Source organism: Andrena cerasifolii, chromosome 14, assembly GCF_050908995.1.
Source record: "Andrena cerasifolii isolate SP2316 chromosome 14, iyAndCera1_principal, whole genome shotgun sequence".
Taxonomy (NCBI): domain Eukaryota; kingdom Metazoa; phylum Arthropoda; class Insecta; order Hymenoptera; family Andrenidae; genus Andrena; species Andrena cerasifolii.
This window is the reverse complement of record NC_135131.1, coordinates 6,005,054-6,021,544: the sequence shown is the minus strand read 5'-3', so window position 1 is coordinate 6,021,544 and position 16,491 is coordinate 6,005,054. Positions and strand designations below refer to the sequence as shown.

The 16,491-nt window shown below is 48.9% G+C and overlaps 1 protein-coding gene across 1 annotated transcript in view; it reads right to left on the bottom strand.

Moving 5' to 3' along the window:
- Nlg3 (Neuroligin 3) overlaps nt 1-16,491 on the bottom strand; it is a 192,695-nt gene that overhangs the window by 69,652 nt on the left and 106,552 nt on the right. The window lies entirely within an intron of this gene.

The window sequence follows — 16,491 nt, the reverse complement described above, 5'->3', positions numbered from 1 at the left end:
AAAAGGGATTGCCGTTGCGTTAAAAATAGGATTTTGAGGCAGAAAAAGGCGAGGGCAGATCGAGGCAAGTACAAAGAGGAGCAAACATGAAACACCTCGCCACTGTTTCGCACCTATTCTGCTCGAAGTCCTCTCGACATTTTCACGCGCGAAACGCACGCATCGTCGACTCACCCGGGGGAGATTCTTCGCTCCGCATTAAAGAGCCCTCTTCGCTAAATAATAATAAGATCGTCGCAGCTACCCGGCCATAGTATCCGGACATCGTGACCAGCGCACAAACGCGTCCAATTTATAAACTGGTGATTTTTCAAACTTCACCCCGCGAGACAGAGATGCAGAATAATAATAACCGCACCTAATGGCTTTTCCGGCCTAGATGTATCGATGCTTCTCGTTAGCGGCTCCGCATTTTCTCTGTCCGCGGGTACCGGTGTCTCTCGTTAGCGGCTCTAAATTCCCGCGATTCGGTGTATTAAATACAGACGTTTCCAATTAAAACTATCGCGGAGCCGTTTCCTTGTGTTAATTAAAGCAGACGCGCGAGGAGGCGTAGGGGCGAAGTAGGTTGCGGGTGAAAATTAGCGCGGTGGCTCGAAGTGGCGGTGAAGTAGACGAAGGTTCGAATCGGCGGGGGAGCGACGCGACCCCGGCAGAAAAATATCCCCGGCGAAACGCATCCTGATCGGATCGCCATCTTCAAATTAAATCCCATCGAGGAACATCCCGCGGGCGAATATCGTCCGGCGAAATTGCTCGGCGAAGTATTCACTTATCGGCGGGAGTTTAGACTCACCGGGGGGAAGAAACTGTTGGAGCAGGTCTCGAGCGGATCGATCGGATGGGAACGGCGATGCAGCCGAGGCGGTTCGGCTTTACGATCGCTCGTTTTCGGATATACCGTTTCCGGATGTTGGATGCGTCATTCCGCGTGCACGAGCATCATCCGGGCCTCAGCCAGCGAAAACGATCCGGTTCTACTTGATATCCCTGCCTTCCGAAACGGCGCGACGGCAACTGCGTTTCTTGCGTCAGTAGTTCGATCCTCGCGTCCCCAGGGAAAACAGTGGCTTGCCGGTTCTTGCTTCGAGGGATCGCCGATTACACGTAGAGAGTATCCGAGCACAGTTAAGGGTGGTCAGCTTAGGAATAACGAAAGGATCGCCAAGTAAGAGGTTTTACATCGTCGGAATAAGTTATCGGTTTGATCGAAGAATTGCGGATGAGGCTGGAGCAGGGGAGGGCAGAGAGAACGGTGCTGTGTTATTGGCGAGTCGCGAACGTCCATTGCAGGACCTGTACTACCCGTTCTTTAAGGCTACCGAGGTAAATTGCAATTCAGCGACGATTATTTGCAAGGAAGTCGTGCTTCGCCGTCGCACTCGCTATGGCACATATTGACGCGACGCTGTTGCCCGGTTCAACAAAAACGTATAGAGAGAACAATAGGGGAGGGAAAAGGGGCAAAGGGGCGCAGACAGGGTGAAAGAGTTCCTGTTGCCGTCAGGTGGGTAGTAATTGCGAAAGTAAGAGGGTGGATCTCTTTTTTCTTCATTTCTTTTCTCCTTTTCCCATCTGCTCGGAGATGTTTGTGATGTAAAGCGCGAACCAGGATTGAACCCTCTATCCTCCTTTCTTCTCCTTGTCACTTGCGCGCCACTTTTGTCTCCTTTTAACTAGAGTGTATTCTTGTTATTGGTTTAGCGACGTGCCAGCTTGGGTTCAGGAGAGCACGAATAATAGGAGCGTTGAAAGCTCGAACGTATATAGATATATTCCACGTTGGAGATCCTTAGCGACTGATCGGACGTTGTTATCATTTCCGGCTGGCTGTCTTGCCAGTCGGTTCACCAAGAAGGTCCCATTGAGTTTTCACTTTGATCGAGCGAATTAATCGCCTCTAATGATATCCGAGGGCCTAGAGAGAACTGGCTGAATGTATGAAACAGAATTCGATCGGGGACATTAATTGTTTCGCAGAAATGTTGGAGTATTGTCGGGGACGGATGGTTTCATCGACGGCGGCCCGCCTACTTGCACGCTTCATCCCCTCAAATGGGGGAAGAGATAACGCGCTCCTGAAGCCTAGCCCCGGCCAGGGCGTTGAACGAGGATTGTCGTTAATTTTAATTAAAACGTTATACTGCTGCAGAGAAACGGGGAGTTTTATCTCGACCAAACTTTCCGTTTATTTTCCCGTTGCCGCGCGACTCACGCTCCTCCTTCTTGACTCTGTTTTGCGGGGCTTACTCAGAGGACAGGGATCCCAGAAACAGATGAATCTTGATAGAAGACGGAGTTGCACCTAGGAGAATTAATTTAACTAAGTTCGCGAAAAACTTCGAAATTGACACGAGAAGTTCCGGCCCTTTGTATAAAAAACCGCCCCGACAAATCTACACCCCCGACGTTGAAAAACTCCCCTGAAATGAGCAAGTGAAATCAGAAAAAATGGAGGCTAAATCTCTTCCAGGATATTATCGCGGAATACCTAGTCTTTTCAAACTAATTAAAGCCGAAAACATCCGTGTATTTCTTCGGCCGCGGCTGGGCGCTAGCGTTCCGCGCGCAAAATAAATTCCAAAAAACACATCGCATCCGCCTGTAAACACTCGGCGTTAAAAGAAAAAAAAAATAGCGAACTCCGAATGCATTCAGGGAACCGAATCCCCCGAAGACGAGTCCCTGGGAATTCTGGCCTCGGCGGATTAATTAACGCCGCAAACATTCGCGAAGCGCGTTCGCCAATAAAAGCCACGCTTCCGGGCAAAGTCTCGCGAAGAAAAAAGGGAGAAAGCCGTGAAAAGCAAACACGAAGTCTCCGCCGGGCTATCGGGTTTAATTAAAATTTTTTAATCGCTCAGCCAAGGAGTTTCGCGCAGGGGAGGCAAGCTCGATGCGTTCGGGACGCAACGGGACGAGAAAACCAGCTATCCGACTACCTTGTGCGTATTCCTTGGATCGTCAGGCCGGTTAGCACGTTCGGTGGAAATTTCGCAACATCCGAATGAACTTTAATTCAACCGCGGACACAAGCGCGGTGGGACGGGGGTTTGTGCGCGCAGAACGCGTGGTATTCATGTAGACCGTTAGCGCCACCCCCAGCGAGCCAGCCGAGCCCTTTCCCCATTGTAGCTGGAAAACGGTCGGACAGCCTGGAACACATTATACAGTGGAAAAGCGAGCCGGAGATGAAGCTGAAACAAAAGTGTTTCAGCGAGCGGAATAGGAAATAGTCGGTAAGCCGGCGCGGGGGTGGCTGGAGGAGCGAGGAAGGCCGTAGATATTGTCTAGGAACCGAGGAAACGTTTCGCGCTCGCTGAACGCTCGCGTGTATCGATAATGCGCTCGCGGAGTCTGTCCGTTCCTGAAGAGAACTCGGCGGCACAACAGGAACGTCCAGGAATATCCCCAGACGTGCGCGCATATTGTTGTCCAGCGGACGGGTATCTACCAGCAAAACTCATTTTCACCTGACTTTTCCCCGTCTTCGTTGTCCGCACTTCAATTGCAATTCGCGGATCGGAATTGCCGGTCAGTCTGGCGCTTTATTGGCTCGATGATAAAGGAAGATTTAATAGCTGGGATCACCTCGATCTGCTGGTAAATTAGATCCGACGGTGTAGCAAGAAATTTTCGATCTCTGAATCAACAGAGACGTCCGCAAATACTTAATGCACCGTTCTTGTAAATTACTCCGAGGGTGGGGGGGTTGTAAATGGTCCGGTTGGTTTTCGGCGTTGCTCGCAGTAACGGGAGCAGATGCGGCCAGTGCAATATCGACCTGAAAATCGAATCCCGAGGGAAGCCCTTGCGTCGTTTCTTGCTCTCCCTTGACACCTACCTCCCGTGTTGCTCGAGAACGGTCGCGGCGTTCCTTGCGAAATCGATAGTCCAGGTTCTCTCGCGTGGCCCTCGTCGGTAAATCGACCGAATGCTTTGAATTCGTTGGCAGGGAAACGACCCGATCGCGCCTCGAGAAACGCTGATGATCGGGCAAGGGTTCCGCCGAACCCTGTTTCGCTCAAGAGCACTCCGCCCTCTATACACTCTAGAGATTTTAGTGCTTTTTGAGGGCTCGTTTTACGGCGCTGTAAAACTTAGGGAGTTGCTAAATTTAGGGGACGATTGCGTGAAACGAGTTGCTTGGTGAAGGGAACACGTTGGCTGAGGGAATATTTGGAAACGATCAAAGTGGAGGGAAGGGCCAATGATTTCTCTAATTTCTGCAGGTGTTAAACGACGTTGGTATGCACACGGGTTAAATTATTTATTTCACTTGTACGGATGAAACCCATTTGGTAACGAAATAAGAGTAAATTGAATATCGTAGAGACACACGTTGCTACTAAAAGACCCAACAGAATAGAATAAACATGGGCAATGGAAAAGAGTATATGGCTAACCAGATCTATCGTGGAAAACTACCGCTCTATAGACGCTTGTCTTAAAAGTAGAAGGAAATCCGTAAAAAAAATCAACATCTTTCCAGGACAAATTAGCCAGATTATAGATCCTGTTAGTGAAATCAGTGAAGCCAAATCTGGAGGTGTAGTCTAGAGGTCTAAATAGCAAATTATGCCTGATAGCCCGTTCTGGAGCATTAAGATTGATTTGACTGATAACAGGTGGGCTGTATACCAAACTATTAATGATCTTAAATAAAAAGGTGAAATCATTAACAGTCCTCCTACACTCCAGTGTTTGGATACCCAGCCTCCGCATAATAGGACCATAGTCGTGATCATAACGCTGAAGAGCCTGGTCCATTTAGAACACCAAGAAGCGCAAGAAACTATGCTGGACCTTATTCTTTCTTCCAGAAAACTACGATGTAGCTGGTTTAAAAGAACCGCGTGTGAAGCGGCGATTTCAAACCGTCTGACTTGTGGTACAGCACAGCTACTGGACGCTTATTGAAATCGCGCTAAAGCAAACGGCTGAAATTCATTTCTAATTCGGCGAACGCACTCTGGCCCCGCTGCATTCTAGTGAATATTTAAACGCAAAATCTAATTGCTAGGATACAGTAATTAAATCTTTAATTCGCAGTGCGGGCAATTCGGTTTCACGTACAAGCATTCGCAAACCGCTCCGGGAATGTGTTGGAAAGTTTGCCTTTGGTGAACGTGATATGAACGCGTAAATATTGTAAATGTTGTAAACGTTGTAACTGTTTCATTCGGAGGGTAACGCAGGATCGGTGAAATTCGAATCTAACGTTTACCCACCATCAGATTTAAAAAGAAGGAAACCGAAGTCTGCTGCTTTATATTTTTTGCTCCTTAATGTGGAACGAGAAGCTCCTATACCGAAAACAGATTTGCGTATTAATCGAACCGTTAAATTACGCGAATCGAAGGCGAGTAACGCCGGATATTCAACTCGAACTCGAACACTATTTAAAGTGGACTGAACCGAGCGAATTTGTCACAAATCCTATCCCGTTTTACGCCACGATCCGTGCGATTCTCAAACGCGAGTAGCCGCTCAAAAACGTTCAATCTCGCGAAATTCATATTCCCGCGGATGCTGTCGCGCGGCCTCACGACTTCTGGCGTTTATTTTTTAATGGTGATCACAGGCCGGAGTTAAACGAGAGGCTTTATCGATTCCGTCTCACCTGTCCCTTCGTCGCGTCACATCCCGTTTCCTCTCGTTGACGTTGCACCGAGCACAGACCGCCGGCAACAGGCTTCGATCTTCCTCTTCCAAAGAGAATTATCGATGCGTAAATTAAAAATTGAATTCCAATCGCGCACGTTCATCGAGCCCCGTACGCGTCTTCAATCACACGAATTCTCTTCAGTCCTCGGCACATCGAACACGGGGTCACCGCTTCTTTTTTTTTTTTCATCACTCGATCACGAATTCTGGCATTCCAAAGTTAATTGGAATGGCTAACAGGAAGACAACGCGAAAGCTCACGAAAAACGCACTCTGACTATTCAGTGCAGGAAAGTCACGAATTTCACAATCTACGCCCTCCTATTTTATTGATCTACAGCGCGAGTATTTCCACCGAGCACTTTTCGGGAACCAGCTCTCGAAGAAGCAAAGGAGTTTCAGGTTGCAGTCGCGCAAGTGTGACGAATTCGGTAGGTGGAAATGCCCGTGTCGAGCGTTAATATTTATTATTTCGTCGTGAATATCGATCATTATCCACCTAAGCTCTCTAATACAAATCATAATCTTTCTTCGACTCTTTACGAAGCCGCACAGCGGCCACTTCTCTTTCGATGCTAAAGCTGTTTTGTGAGCCGCTGGAAAGTGCAACAGAACGTGACGAACGGAAGAAGAAAAGAAGGGACGTGGACGGCCGCGGTTCGTGCAGTCGATCGATCGGTACGCCGAAAGACAAAAGCCTCCGAATGAACCCCCGGGCTTTATTTCAGGTCGATTTCTCGTTGCAATGCGAGCGAGTGGAAGGGTTGCGTAGTAAAAGGATTGTACCGATTCTTCTGTGCTTCAGTCGCTCGATGTGCAGTCGCCGCATTTCAAAACATCGAATGACACTAGGGAGGATGGCAAAGTGTGGGGGATGCTGCTTGTCAGGGGGAACAGACACGTGCCCGATACTTAAAACATGTCCCACCGTTCAAAATGCACCAGCACCGTGCTATTTACAGACAAATAACACTTCCCTTCCTGATTAAATTCTTAAAAGTCGCCAGGTCTTCGCGCCATTTTGATAGCGCGTAGGTAAATGTTTTTCCCTCGCTGCAGTCTCCCATTGCGCGTCGAACAGTCTCTCGAGTGTTTACCATAGACGAACGTTTGATAAATTGCAGCTACCTCTTTATGCCCGTCGTCACGCGAATGGTTAATTTGATGAAAATTCTGCATTGCGAAGAAGAAGTGTCTGGTTCCCTCGCGGGGGTGAAACGCCTCGAGGATAAACAAGGGAGCTCGTTTACGGGTTTAAAAAATTCACTGGCTGCTCCTGGCATGGCTGGTATATTTTTGTACGATCTAATTTTCTCCGGGCATAAAAGGGGATTTACGATCATAAGCGAAATTTATGAATCACACGGAGCCGCTCGGATAGTCTACTTCGTCATGGGAAATATGAGATCGGATTAGTCATTTAATATATCGCATAGTCTTGAAGGCGACACGTGGAGCTGCAACTTATCGGTCGCGATTGCACTCGGAACTGTTCAAGCCTGCACGGGCAACGCAGCTCGGGCTAAGTAATTTTCAATTAACGTACAGGTTTCGCGTAACTCTATACGTTCAACTCGTATAGAGTTTTACGAGTTAGAATTTTACATTCCGCGTTGGCCGGACCATCGGAAACCACCAGCTGCGCAATTGAAATCAGAGGTGTCCCTCGACCTATGGTTCCTCACCAGCAACTGTTCACGGATTCCCCTGTCACGGGTTCATCCGTGTTGGTGTATGCGCGTGCAGAGAGATTTTTCGATATTGAAATTGACACTGACCGGAGTTTTCACGGTTCTGCGTTAACGGATTGCCAGTATCGCGTTGGATTGATTGAAATATACTTCGCTGGATCGTAGGAATTGAATCGCAGACGCATTTATTTTTCAATGTTTAGCAAACGCGCGCGATGGAGGTGGCTGTGGACGGAACAGTTAGGCTGAATATAAAGGAGCAAGGTGTGTATGGGAAGGCACGAAAATATGGGCAGACGCACCAGGGAAACTTAATACTAGAGCAATGAATATATCGAGGAAAGAGCCTGGTGAAGTGACAGAAGAAAGCACGGATAGTTAAGAGCAGAGGTGAAATGTGTGGCGAGGTCAGAGGCAGACAAAGAAAATGCGGGATGGTGATATATAGACGGAGAAGAAGTATCTAGGGTGGTCTGGGTTCACGTCGCACGAACACCGCAGAGATCCCCGTTCGCTTTTTCGTGTTCACGTCTGATCGATATCGACCAAGCTGTTATTGGCCCAGTAGGTGATCGTGACTCGCTATCGAGAGGGAAAGAAATAGAATCGGGTTCGGTGCATATAGTCGGCTTTTGTACGTGCACAAGGCTTAATGGATTAGCTGCATCCGTATCGGAGCGAACGCGTACCCCTGGGCGAGCAGCAGCACACGTTTAGTCGAAGACGAGACGTTATTGCTGATGACTAATGGAACGTTCCTAGAGATCAGTTTCAAGGTTCCAGGGATGAAATCGAAACCTTATCCCTTGGAAGGTGCACATCGTGACATTTCAGCGAGGAGAGAGAGATCGATTGGGACTTCAACAACCGTTGCTTCCTGTTGAGACGTCAGATGCTGTATTTTTCCTGTCACCGTTCCGACCCAGCCATCAGGACAGTTTATTGCGGGTCAGTTGTAACGGCTCTGGGCTGATATATAAGCCAGATGTCGCGGTCCGAGCCTAGACCTAAGATTGTTTGGGTCTGTCGAGTGGTATCGCGGGGCTGAGTTTTGCCAGACCCACGGTGCGAGGGTGAGAACGACTCTCCCTTGGATAAGCGCGACTTCCCACCACTAACTGACCCCGCACGCCTAGCTTTGGGCCCAGCCAATTACGGGTCTCATTTTTCGCACCCTGTTTTTTGAAGCAACCAATCAATCGGGTTGGTTTAACATTGATTGACTTGATCGAAGCAAATATTCAAGCTGGCAACAGCTGTCACAGATCACCTCTCTGTATTTTACATTAAATATACCAGTTATTGTTCCATGTTAATCCACGAGTACAGATTTATTAACATCGATATCAAGTCGACATGTGAAACACTTTGCGAGTGCACGGTTATATATTGTATTTAATTAGAAAGAATTGCAACAACCCTTTGCTTTATTATTCCTAACTATTACGGAAACTTAACTGGGGAATATCTGTATCTAAAATGTAGGAGAAAAAGCAAACCTCGGGCGATGGGATTCGAACTCACGATCTTCGGATTCACTGCGCTTGGCCAGCCGCCTTAACCGATTCCCCCAACGTTGACTCCCCGAGATCTCCGTGTTTCGGACTCTACTTAAGGAGCGCCACCTATAGTGCCACACCATAGACCGTTCCTTAACGTCGAACTCCTACATATATATTTGTTGCATTTGAAGATAGAAAGAAATGTCGGAGGAAAACGTGACATCAGAATTTCTCAAATATAATGGTAGAAATAAACTTTTTTCAGAGCCGCCATTGTAATCGTAGAGTTACAGGGACTAGATGATACGCTCCGAAACGAGATAACACAAAGTCGGCAAATTTAAGCCCACCTCATTTCTCGAGCGTGCAGCGCTGCGGTTCCGGCTCTTTCTTTTTGCGACTCTGATTCTTCGCGAATTTCGAAACAATGGGTTCTCCACGAGATTCGCGCGTCCCTGCCACTTTCGCGGAGAAGGAAGTGGTTAAACTTCAAAGGAGCGATGTTTAATCAGAGTTCTCAGCCACCGTCGCCGTCGTTTGACGAAGTCCGACTTTTATTTCGGGTCGAGTGACGTCGCAACCCCCGTTTCTATTATTCCGCGACTTCCGGCCGGCCTCCGCGTTCCTCCTCTCTTCCGCTCTCGCTAATCGAGTCGAGGGAAGAACGTCTCACTCGCGTTTCCTCATCTTTTCCACCCCTTGCCAGCAGATTTTCGTGCGCAGAACGTCCACCGAATGCCCTACTAACGTCATCAACCCCTGGAATGCAATCGCCGTCCGAAACTTGGACGCGAAATCCCCCGAATGTGAATTACGAGTTCTCCTGGATATTTGGGACGCGTAACACGACATACCCCTTTCCCAGCCAGCGAAATTTGTAAAGCTCTGCTCCTGGAACGCGAACTGTTTAAAGGGATTACGAAACTTTCAACCCTCGAGAACACGAAACTCGAACGGCTATCGGACATCACCGAGAACAAAGAGCAAGAAGGGAGGATCAATTTTTGAGGCGAGAGCTTAAACGCGCGGAAAACTTAGTTTCTTCCCGGGTTGCCGAAGAGCCGGGGTACAAAATACATATTTCTCGGGCAGGTTGCTTCGTCGAGGACGCCGCGACGGCCCGTTGCCGTCGTCTGTTTTTTTTTTTCTACGAAGAAAGTTGGTTAGTTCGATTGCGCGGTGAAATATGGCGCGAGAAAAAGTTTCTCCCGGGTAATAGGAGTTGCGACTGCGTAATTGAAGAGCGGAACACGGTTTCTCCATTTTTAACTCGACGCAGAGCAAACGGATGGTAAACAGTGGAAAGCGAGAGTGCTGGGAAGCTGGTAGCGCGAGGAAATTAACTTGGCGACTTGTTTGAGCGGTGGAAAGACTTAGAGCGCTGCGAACTTACGAGGCACGGTTACTCTCTAAGGGCAGAAGGGTAAGAATCTGCGCGAATCAGAAACTAATAATTCGCTTGGAGCTTTCCCTTTCTGAAGGGATCCAAAAGTCGCCGAGCGTCTAGGGTCAAAGCTATAACAGCCGAAAAACACAGCGGGTAATGAACCGGGAAGCCTGACGATTACGCGAAGGCAGTCAGAAGACGGGGGAGTAGCCTGGCGGAGGAAAGTCGGGCCAGAATTAATGGCGGGCACAGGATAGAACATTCCTTATGCTATTCCTCTCTGGCTTTCCTACTGACAACGGCCCCGGTAACAGCCTTCCTGTACTTCGTCCTTCGCCAGCTCCAAGGAATTATCGCCCTCCGCTGTTTCAACCACACGTACGTACATTCATACACACACACACACGTACGCTCGCTCGCGTGTTCTCCCGTGCTGCTGCGACCGAAGCTGCGCTCGCGACCAAACACCCTCGCGTCGGTGAGACCATACAACAGACACGTCGAAGCCTCGCGGCACTATGCGACCGTATATTTAGAGCGGCGTCAGTACTTTGTCTGACCGAATGAATGGCTGTACTACTGGCGGAGCGGTGGATGGCGCGGTGGCAGCGGCCCCGGCCGTACCTGCGCCGGTATCACCGGCAATAAAGGACAGACGGGAGTGTCGACTGGCATGGATGCGTACAGCCGCGCGAATAACTGGCCACCGGCGGAGGATTAATATTCATTTCGGGGGAAATACGAGGCCGATGACGGCCGCCGATGCACGCTTTCGCTGTTTCCAACCACGTAAGGCCGTGGACGTTTTCACTTTGCACGACGCTCATCGACGGATCATTGAAATTCCCCGCTCGGCGGGTCATTCGTTCTACTTGCACCAGGGACTAGAGACGGCTGCGGAGTTCTCCTTCGGGTACGAACCCCCGGCCTATGGCTTACGTTGGTATATAACTTTCGAAAGCTTCTCCATAAATTCGCGCATCAAAAATTGACGCCCGCATCGGGAAGCAGGCCAATACGTGACACGAGCACCACCAGCGGAAGATGTTACGCGCTCTCAAACTTTCATAGGGATTTACGTCCACCGGCTTATCATTATCGCGTTCAGTTTTGGCGTGTCACCGTTCATACGGGGGAGGGAATATTTACGGGCAACAAAAGAGGCGAAGTAATGAAGGTAATGCCCTTCTACTGTGCCGAGGACCGGTCCAGTGGAGCGTGTATCACGGTATTTCGCGATAATAATTCGAGACAATGCTTTTCTTTCTCCAATGAAACTCACCTCTTCACCTCTCACCTCTCCTCCCTCTTTATCCTCCGCTTCTTTTCTCTCCGACACCCTCTTGTCCCTTCCTTTCAATCCCCTTTCGCTCTCCGTCTCTGCTACTCTCTCTCCCTCTCTCTCTCTCTCTCTCTCTTTCTTTCTCTCTGCTTCATTCCCCTCGCCTCCTCTTTTCGCTCCCTTTTCACGTTTTATCCCCTCTGTTCTGTTCTCTACCGGCGACAAAGCGTCGAGACGCGTAACAACCCCTTCCAAGTACTGCGAATATTGTTTCGCGTCAAGCAGCCGGCTGGAGGTATTAATTTACACCGTTCGCGGGGAAACAGGCCGTAGGACGGGGCCAGAGGTATTCTCTAATTTCGTGGGAGTGTTCCCTTATCGGAGGAACGCGTTCCGCTCGAGCGGAGAGGGCTCTTTCGCGCGGTGAAACCTTTTTATAATACACTCACTCTACGGTAACGTTGTTAAGGTCTCTTTACGCGCACGCTGAAATTACGACGCGGTTTCCGCGGAGCCGGCATTTTCCTCGATATTTTTCGCGCCCTCGCTGCCTGATTGTGAAGCTCAAGTGGCGTTTATGCGCTACCCCATGCCGGGGAGACAGCGTCCCCGTTGAATTCTGATTGAAATCACGATCGAACAGTTGCTCCGCGATACCGGAGCTTCTCGTAAACGTTGCAGGATATTTATTTGAAAGGGGGACAGCGAGTGGAAGAGAAGCGACGTGTGCACACATACGTTTACGTCACGAGCACGGCAGGATTGGATGTCGCGCCTGGAACGTGACTGTGACACATGGAGGTATCGTAAGCGCGAGGCGTATTACGCCGTCGGAGCGATCTGAAATCGATTGACTCTGACCTAGAAGGAAGGTTAATTTGGAATCGCGTGCATAGGTTTCAATTAGGAGTTCGCCGGGAATGCGTCGACACGTGCGGCTTGACACCTCGTGCGGCAGCGCGTGCACGGCGCATTCGTCCGTTTCGGCGCATTTTAAGCCCGATAGCTGGCACGTGCTGCAGAAATTTACTCTCCGAGAACTTCGACCAGGAAACTTTGCGGCGCAGAAATGCCGTCTGGAAGAATTACACCGCCAGTATTTTATGGCCACTCAGAGGTGGAAGGTTGAGTTTAAATACTTTGGTAACTCCGGTTGAAATGAGTCTTGCGCCTTCGCAAATTTCGCAAGTTAGATTGGGTAACTTAAAGGGACACAGGGATCAAGGAAACGATATGAATCGTCCCGTACGTAGCTGCCCCGTTCAACCTGTGTTCTTCACTGAAACGAAAATGGGTGGCCCGGCAGAGCGGAGGAGGAGCGAGATCTGGGAGGGTACAAAGGGGTTGGTACGGTTCTATCGAGTTTGTCCGAGAACGTCTTCCGGCTGGGAAGCAAGGGAGTCTAATTACCGTTGCTTCGGTCAAGTAGCGGCCGTGCGGAGAACAAGCCACCCCGCGGTCTGCGGTAATTGAAACTAAATGAATTTTGAAATGTCGTTCAAAGCCAGCGGCGCGTCGCGCCGCGGCTCGAGCAAAAGGTGGAAAGTTTACTGACCGTAAGCGGCAGCCGTGACTCCCCGGATGACCCAATTCGTGGACGACACGGAAAATAACGAAACGCCCGGGAATTCAATTAACGACGCGCTGCCGCAGCCAGAATTTAGCCCCAACTTTTCCGCTGGTTCTGAATTAACAATAAGGTGGAAATCAGGCTGCCGCCCAACCGCCGCTTCTCGTCATTCGCTTTAATTATCATTCGCGTGGCTCGACCCGCTCCGCGTAGGAGGCGAGGAGCCGAGAGTGGCCACCGGGGGCTTGCTGGCCTGGGTCTCTTTGTTACCAGAGAAAGATGCAATCGATGGCGCACGAAGGTCTGTGTCGTGACCCAAACCGGGCAAGACCGAGGGCGCAACATCTGAAACTGTATCGGCGAAGAACCGCGTGCTGCCTTGATACCGATTGATCGATTTATGGTGGATGCAACAGCCGCGCCGCCCAGGGTAGCGGAGCCCAGACCACTCATCTCGCGCCGCTGCACCACCAAGATACACAGATACACATTATCGTCTCGGCTGAATTACGAGACCCGCTGGGGAAGTTCCCCCAGCCGACGCTAAATTTTCATTTGCCCGGGTATAAATCCGTGGCAGAAGCTGGCGATCCTGGCGTTTGAGCTGGCGGTACACGCGGCGCACGTACCGTCCGGGCAGTATATCGCCCAAGTCCCTGCAACTTGATGTCTCCGCCGCGTACGACCGTCGCGTCGGCTCCTGCTACATAATCGTGCATAATAATTATGACGTCATCAATTAGCCGGCCGCCAGTGACATTAATGCGCGCTCGTATGACCGCGACAGGTCCTCGTCGTGTAGATTAACAGAGAGGTGCATCAAACATTCGTCTGTGCGCGCGCGCGCGCGGGCGGGCGCTTCGGAATCGAATTCGGGCTCTCGATCGCGACCGAAATCACAGCTATTTCACGAAAACCGCTTCGTCTATTAGCGGGGAATCGAAATTTCTCTGATCGCCCTCCCCTTCCGCATCGCCAGCCGCAGCTGGCCACCCCTTTGAGTCGTTTCACCCGCGGCGTCTGGGGATTTTATTGGACCGCCGCGCCGGTTAGCCGTGAAATCGTATTAATTGCGCCGGCGAAGCATCGCGCGGCAGGTGGAACGCGCTTCCCCCCCCCCCTGTTTTTAATTATGTTAACGTATGCGGTTCAGATTATAGATACGATCGGTGTAATTCGTTATCCTTCGTCCGCTCGATATGTATCCACTGTGAACTGTGACGCCGCGCCGGCCGTGCCGCATGCCGAGCCGAAATTCAGTTTATCGCTAACGCTTGGTGTGTTATTGTTTTAACGACAAATGACGTGACGCATTGCGCACCCCGTGTCCGTGTGTGATCAATGATTTCCCAATTTTCCCGCCTGCGTTTGCGCATACCTTCTTCCTGTCGGCGAACCTCAAACATTTCATCGAGACCACGATTCGGGACTCTTGCCGGTTTCTTGCTACTAATTTCTCAATCCCTGTTCTCATCCACTGACAAGGAGAGTTTCCCAGGTCTCCGCCTCCGACTGCTTTGATTTTTGGATATGTTTTAGAGGATCGAAAAATAAGATATACGTGCTTTTTTTTATAGCGGCCCGTTTTCATACTTAGGGGGTGAAACCACCCCTCAAGGTTGTCAGATTTTCAGGTGTTCGTCTCCGATTGCTTTGGTTTTTGGATGGGTTTTAGAGGGCCGAAATATAAGAAACAGGTGTCTTTTTGTTTTAGCCTGTTTGCATGCTTGGGGGATGAAACCGTCCCTAAAGTTTCATAAGAATAAGTGGTGCCTGCCACCCCATTGCTTTGTTTTTCGGGTATGTTCTTTCATATGAAGTTTTACTCAGCACAATTTTGTACCTCTTATGAACTTTTAAGGGTAGTTTCCCTTCCCCTAAACATGCAAACAGGCTAAATTAAAAAGACACCTGTTTCTTATATTTCGGCCTTCTAATACACATCCAAAAACCAAAGCAATCGAAGACGAGCACCTGGGAAACTTCCCTTGTGAGTAGGGTTTGGCTTATGCCAATAATCCAGCAATGATTCAGAACTTGGAGAAAAACGTCGTTCAAGCTATTGCTGAAATCCAGCCCGATTTATGTGGAAAAGTCATCCAAATTTAATTTTCAAAATATAATGACACTGAATGTACTCTAATCCGCAATACAGATTCCAGCCATATCTCACATACACCTCTTTTTATTTAATTTTAAAGATCGAGTGCCGTTATTGAGAGACCCCTTATTTCTTACCTAGGCTCCTTCGGCGTACAATATTATCAGGTTTCGTCGGGTTAATTGGTATCCCAGAGACTGCAAGATGGAGCCTTTGGCTGAGCATCTGCCACTTTTACCAGGCACGATGGGGAGACCATTCAATATTTGATGGTAACGCGCTCGACGAGCTGTAAATGAACCCTTCCCCGAGCCAGCAGCCGCGAAAGAGCGGAGCTACGCATAAAATAGAAGGTTGTTGGCTCATCTGCACCCCCTCACCCCATTTACCAAGCCCACTAGTGAAAGGTTTATGTGTTATCTGGGGAAGTTTTGCCGTTGATAAATTTCCTCGGCGAAAGCGTGCCGAAGGAACGTTTCCCTCGTCGAACGGTGCAAGCTGCCGCCGCGCCGTGTCCCAGCTATTCATCATAATCCTTCGCTTTTACGCGTTTTCCTTCGGGTATAGTTCCCTGTAGTTTCATACTTTCCATGCCCTTCGCTTCTGCCCCATGAACGTTAAGGACGATCGTCCGCGCGTGTCCGTAATTTTGTCAAACAAATTCAGTAGGAATTGTACGTGTATTTGAAGATAATGAATATTTCATTACAACGTTTGATGTGGGTTTTTGGTCGGAACATCGGTACAAGGATGAAACAGTTATTTGAAGCAGTTATTACAGACCCTGCTTGATGCAATGGACGAATGAAAATTATATATAATTGTTCGCGATAACATATTAAAAACGGGGAAATGACAGAATGAATTACTACGTATTAATTTATAATTAAGGCATTTGATGGCAAATGGGCACATAGGTTTATGTCCACTATTTCCTTAAAACGTTTAAATCAACTCAGGTATATGTTTTAATTCCCTACATATTCACAAAGTTTCAGAATTTTTGGAATTTCCGGGTTTGGAATGTTCCCTTGTTAGTTTCGCCGGAAATTCAAAAAATTCTGAAACTTTGTGAATATGTAGGGAATTTCCTTCTGATTACAACGCAATTTTTGTTTGCTGCCCAAAATCACTCTAAGGGAGTGGAATTGACCCCCGAAAATTCGGTTCTTTCCCAATTTTGTGTTATATGTGAGACGAATATCGAATCCGCAAGGAAAGAAACTAATTCAGGAAAGAAAAAATTGATTTCTAAAACAGTTTGCTGTATTGAATCGAACAAACTAGTACT